The sequence below is a fragment of the Apostichopus japonicus genome, chromosome 5 (assembly GCF_037975245.1).
Source record: "Apostichopus japonicus isolate 1M-3 chromosome 5, ASM3797524v1, whole genome shotgun sequence".
NCBI lineage: Eukaryota > Metazoa > Echinodermata > Holothuroidea > Aspidochirotida > Stichopodidae > Apostichopus > Apostichopus japonicus.
In genome coordinates this window covers 148,733-154,270 of record NC_092565.1, presented here as the reverse complement: position 1 = coordinate 154,270, position 5,538 = coordinate 148,733, and the positions used below count along the sequence as shown (strand labels likewise).

At 57.8% G+C, this 5,538-nt stretch overlaps 3 non-coding genes across 3 annotated transcripts in view; all 3 read right to left on the bottom strand.

Annotated features, from left to right (window-relative positions):
* The window catches only part of LOC139968443 (large subunit ribosomal RNA), a 4,029-nt gene extending 3,190 nt beyond the window's left edge, over positions 1-839 (bottom strand). The window contains exon 1 of the ribosomal RNA XR_011793440.1: positions 1-839. This exon is cut by the window's left edge and continues 3,190 nt beyond it. This is a non-coding gene — a ribosomal RNA (large subunit ribosomal RNA).
* A 434-nt stretch (positions 840-1,273) lies between these two features.
* LOC139968214 (5.8S ribosomal RNA) lies at positions 1,274-1,433 on the bottom strand. Its single transcript, XR_011793252.1, has one exon. It is a non-coding gene; the product is annotated as a 5.8S ribosomal RNA (ribosomal RNA).
* A 605-nt stretch (positions 1,434-2,038) lies between these two features.
* LOC139968287 (small subunit ribosomal RNA) lies at positions 2,039-3,916 on the bottom strand. Its single transcript, XR_011793294.1, has one exon. It is a non-coding gene; the product is annotated as a small subunit ribosomal RNA (ribosomal RNA).
* Positions 3,917-5,538: the final 1,622 nt, after the last annotated feature.

Sequence of the window (5,538 nt, the reverse complement as noted above, 5' to 3'; positions counted from 1 at the left end):
CGAAGCCGCGGCGAGACCGGACCCTCCGGATCCCGCCGGCCACGCGACAGCAAGCTGTGCACGCGACCGACGGAGACGCCGGTGGCCCGGACCCCGCTGCCTGAACCCCCGGGGGGGCAGGCCGTCACGCAGAGTCCTCGACAGAGAGCGCAGTGAGCAACCGTGACGGGCGGCGTAAGACGGCGAGGGCCGAAGCCCCCGCACGCCGCAGCCTCGCCCGCCCCTCTGCTCCGCTCTTCGGTCGGTCGCCGGGAAGGGCGCCGAACGGTAGAAGTGCGACGCGGACCGGACGGCGAAGCGCCGCGGGTCGGTCCCGAGGGATCCGAACCCGCACACGCTGCCGCGCCGACCGCGCCTGAATCAACCGGACGCCCCATGTAGCATGCGGCACTCATCCGTTTACTTCTTGGCAGTTTCACGCAATGTTGAACCCTCTCTTCAAAGTTCTTTTCAACGTTCCCTCACGGTACTTGTTGACTATCGGTCTCGTGCATAGTATTGAGCCTTGGATGGAGTTCACCACCCCTCTTTGGGCTGCATTCTAAAACAACCCGACTCTTGGAAAGCTTTCCCTCCGGCCTTCGAGTCCGCCCTACGGGCCTTACACCCGCTGCGGGTAAGCTGCAGCCCCGATCACAGTGGACTGCGGCCGGACTCTGTCGACCGGAGTTCAGTTTCCTTACGCCACAGGTCCCTCGCACCGCAAACGGGCGCGGGGATTCGGCGATGGGCTCTTCCTGCTTCGCTCGCCGCTACTGAAGGAATCCTTGTTAGTTTCTTTTCTCTCCGCTTAGTGATATGCTTAAATCCAGCGGGTAATCTCATCCGATCTGAGGTCTGGAATCGTGAAAGACACGTGGAACGTGATCGGAGTCATAGCGGCGACCCGGGGTCTCTCCTTCCCCGGCGCTCCCCGAAGAATCGGGTCGCCGGCGGGAAAGGGTGGCCTACCATGCGCCTGCGAGAACGCAGACGGGAGGACGAGAGACCCCGCGATTGGGTCGACCGGCTCTGCCCGGCAGAGGCTCCTCGACCGTTCCGGGGGGTCGGACGCTGGACCGCACCACGGGCGCATACGTCTACACCCCGATGGCACGTCGCACGACCGACGAACCCCCGGTTACCGATCGAGCCTGCTCGCCGAGTTTCACCGGCGCCGACATCACAGAACTCCATCTGACACTGACCCGACGCAGCCGGCCGTCGAAGGGACGGCTGCGGCCGGGCGCTCCTCCGGCGCGCGAACACGCCGACTCTGTGAGTGATTGTCTTCAGACGCTCAGACGGACGTGGCTCGAGGAGCAGAGCATCCCCGAGCCGCCATTTGCGTTCGAATAAGTCGATGATCAGTGAGTTCTGCAATTCACATGAATTCTCGCATCTAACTGCGTTCTTCATCGACGCACGAGCCGAGTGATCCACCACCAAGAATTGTCATTTGCCACTGGAAGACTCCCGCGTTCGCAAACTCTCCTCAGAGCCGAGGGAAGAAGTGGAACGGAAGGAGAAAGGACACGGGGACTCTGTGCCTTCTTTGCTTGTGACTGGAAAGAAATATCCTCCGTCGAGCCGAGGGGGCAAGCGGGCTCCCTCCTTCCCCCCACCGCCGCGAGGGCGGGTCGCGCGAGTCAGACTCGCCGACTGGGGGGAAATCGGGCGACACCGGTGCCCCTTCTCTGCCCTGCGGAGAATGCCTCGAGGAGCGCCGCGCCGCGGACGGCGACGGCGTCTCCACCCTTGCGGGACTTCTCCCTCGAAGCTACCGGGAGTGCGAGACTCCGTGAGACAGACGACGAGAGAAGAACCGGGTACTCCCCGGGCTGGTCTGTGTGTGACACGCCCGTCTCCTTTTTGTCGGAGAGAGCGAAGGCGAAGCGCGGGGTCTGACCTCGACCGTGGAACGGGGAAGGAGGCGGTGAAAACCCCGCTCGAGTCCCCCCGGCTTTTCCAATTTGCTCTCTCCGCGTGTCTCTCTGTGACGGCTTTTCCGACATTCCCCCTTTGTTCCCTCTCCGATCACGGAGGGGAAGGGTTCTGTTAATGATCCTTCCGCAGGTTCACCTACGGAAACCTTGTTACGACTTTTACTTCCTCTAAATGATCAAGTTTGACCGTCTTCTCGTCACGCCTCGACAACCGGCCGAAGCCGGGGGTGCCAGACGGTCGATCCGATGGCCTCACTAAGTCATTCGATCGGTAGTAGCGACGGGCGGTGTGTACAAAGGGCAGGGACGTAATCAATGCGAGCTGATGACTCGCGTTTACTTGGAATTCCTCGTTCAAGGGACACAATTACAAGTCCCTGTCCCCAGCACGGAGAAGTCTCAGCGGATTACCCGGACCTTTCGGCCGAGGGCAAATGTACCCGCTGCTTGCGCCAGTGTAGCGCGCGTGCGGCCCCGGACATCTAAGGGCATCACAGACCTGTTATTGCTCCATCTCGTATGGCTGAAAGCCATTTGTCCCTCTAAGAAGTTCGCGGCTCACCACGACGGGTGGCCGGACTATTTAGCAAGCAAGAGTCTCGTTCGTTATCGGAATTAACCAGACAAATCACTCCACCAACTAAGAACGGCCATGCACCACCATCCACAAAATCAAGAAAGAGCTCTCAATCTGTCAATCCTCACTGTGTCCGGGCCGGGTAGGTTTCCCCGTGTTGAGTCAAATTAAGCCGCAGGCTCCACTCCTGGTGGTGCCCTTCCGTCAATTCCTTTAAGTTTCAGCTTTGCAACCATACTTCCCCCGGAACCCAAAGACTTTGGTTTTCCGGAGAGTTGCCCGCCGCGTCATGGGAGGAACGCCGGCGAATTACGAGTCGGTATCGTTTATGGTCGGAACTAGGGCGGTATCTGATCGCCTTCGATCCTCCGACTTTCGTTCTTGATCAATGAAGACATTCTTGGCAAATGCTTTCGCTGTCGGGCGTCTTGCGACGATCCAAGAATTTCACCTCTCACGCCGCAATACGAATGCCCCCGGCAGTCCCTCTTGATCATTACCTCAGGATCTCAAGACCAACGAAATAGAACCGAGGTCCTCTTCCACTATTCCATGCTGAGCTGTTCGGGCACTTTGGCCTGCTTTGAACACTTCAATTTTCTCAAAGTAAACGTTCCAGTCTCGCACGGCACTCAGTTAAGAGCACCGCACGACCAACCGAATCACTGGCCGGGAAAAATCTCCCACGACTCCCGTTTGACGGGGAGAAGGGGAACGGGCAGTGCACGCCTCACGGCGGACCGCCCGCCCCGGCCAGAAATCCGACTACGAGCTTTTTAACTGCAGCAAATTTAATATACGCTGCTGGAGCTGGAATTACCGCGGCTGCTGGCACCAGACTTGCCCTCCAGTAGATCCTCGTTAAAGGATTTAAAGTGTACTCATTCCGATCACAGGGCCTCCGAAGAGGCCTGTATCGTTATTTTTTGTCACTACCTCCCCGTGTCAGGAGTGGGTAATTTGCGTGCCTGCTGCCTTCCTTGGATGTGGTAGCCGTTTCTCAGGCTCCCTCTCCGGAATCGAACCCTGATTCTCCGTTACCCGTCACAACCATGATAAGCGCATAACTTACCATCGAAAGTTGATAGAGCAGACTTTTGAAGGGAGCGTCGCCGGTGCAAGACCGTGCGATCGGCATGATTATCTAGAGTTCACCAGCGGAGACCGGACCCCGAAAGGACCGGGCTGGCCTTGTTCCTAATAAGAGCACGCTTCCCCCGAAGGGTCGGCGCTTTGTTGCATGTATTAGCTCTAGAATTACCACAGTTATCCATGGTATAAGACTTTCTCCAATAAACCATAACTGATCTAATGAGCCATCTGCAGTTTCTCTTGTATGTTCAGGATTGTACTTAGACGTGCATGGCTTAATCTTTGAGACAAGCATATGACTACTGGCAGGATCAACCAGGTAACGGTCGACAGAACCGGGCTGGGCCCGTTCGCCGTCCGGGAGTCGCTCTCGCACTCCCCTCTCTCTCTCTCTGAATTCTCAATTGTCGATGCCGTGCTATTACGGTACAGTGATCGAAGAACCGCCCGAAGGGATTCTCGAGGTGTGTATCTCTACCCGAGTCGACTGGGTCGTCTCGAGAGGAGTCGCAGTGGTCCCGCCTCGGAGACGGGACCGGTTCGAAGCGACGCGGGAGGGCGACGGCTCGTCCACTGGAACAGGGGAGAGCAATCGCACGCCTCGAGCGTGCATTCGTTGCTTGGATGAAAAAGCCCGTACCGAGCGCCGAGTGCAACACATGGTCGCAGCAACGGCAGCATGCCCGAACGGGTCCCGTGGAGAAAGCTCGATATCTGACGACACCGAGGTCCTGCTCTTTCTCCACCGGGGGTTCTGCGGATGAAAAGGCTCAATATCTGAACGTCGATATATACGTGTGCACGGAGGGACACCTCTGCTCACGGGGCGAGTGGGTGAAAACCCCCGCTCTGAGCGCCGAGTTGCAACACATGGTCGCGATGAAACGACGGCTGACCCTACCGAAAGGGCCCGCTGGAGTCCAACCATGACACGTATACACACACGACAGACATTAAAAGCCTTCTCGAGTCTTGGATCGACTCTACTACCCCCCTCATATATAGAATCCGATTCACTCTGCCCGCTCGTTCTGACCATTGGATCACACACTTAAGCCAATACCCGCTACACTTAAGAGATCTCGAAATCTCGAACGAGACCCAGATTCTCTGCGGGTGAGTCGGGCGGCCTGCCGTCGCCGTCGGCTTGCCGTTTGCCTTTCGCCTGGTCGCATGGCACTCGTGCCATCGACCACGCAACGCGAGAGGCCTTCTCCCTTCTCCTTTCTCTCTCATCTCTACTCTCTCTCTTCTCCACCGGGGGTTCTGCGGATGAAAAAGCTCAATATCTGGGATTGTATATATACATATGCACGAAAGAACCTTCTACTCACGGGGCGAGTGGGTGAAAACCCCCGCACCGAGCGCCGAGTTGCAACACATGGTCGCGATGAAACGACGGCTGACCCTACCGAGAAGGCCAGCAAGGGTCTGACGTGCAAAAACATATTTACGCACCACAGGCAAGGAGCCTTTTCGAGTCTCGGGTGGACTCCCGTCCGCGAAAGCTTCATATCTGAACGTCGATATATACGTGTGCACGGAGGGACACCTCTGCTCACGGGGCGAGTGGGTGAAAACCCCCGCTCTGAGCGCCGAGTTGCAACACATGGTCGCGATGAAACGACGGCTGACCCTACCGAAAGGGCCCGCTGGAGTCCAACCATGACACGCATACACACACGACAGACATTAAAAGCCTTCTCGAGTCTTGGATCGACTCTACTACCCCCCTCATATATAGAATCCGATTCACTCTGCCCGCTCGTTCTGACCATTGGATCACACACTTAAGCCAATACCCGCTACACTAAAGAGATCTCAAAATCTCGGACGAGAGCCACACCTTGCGGATGCATCGGGCGGCCTGCCGTCGAGGTCGGCCGTCGCCCCGTCTCACAGACTCGTGCAACACGACGAGTCCCAGCCTACGCCTGTGTGCAT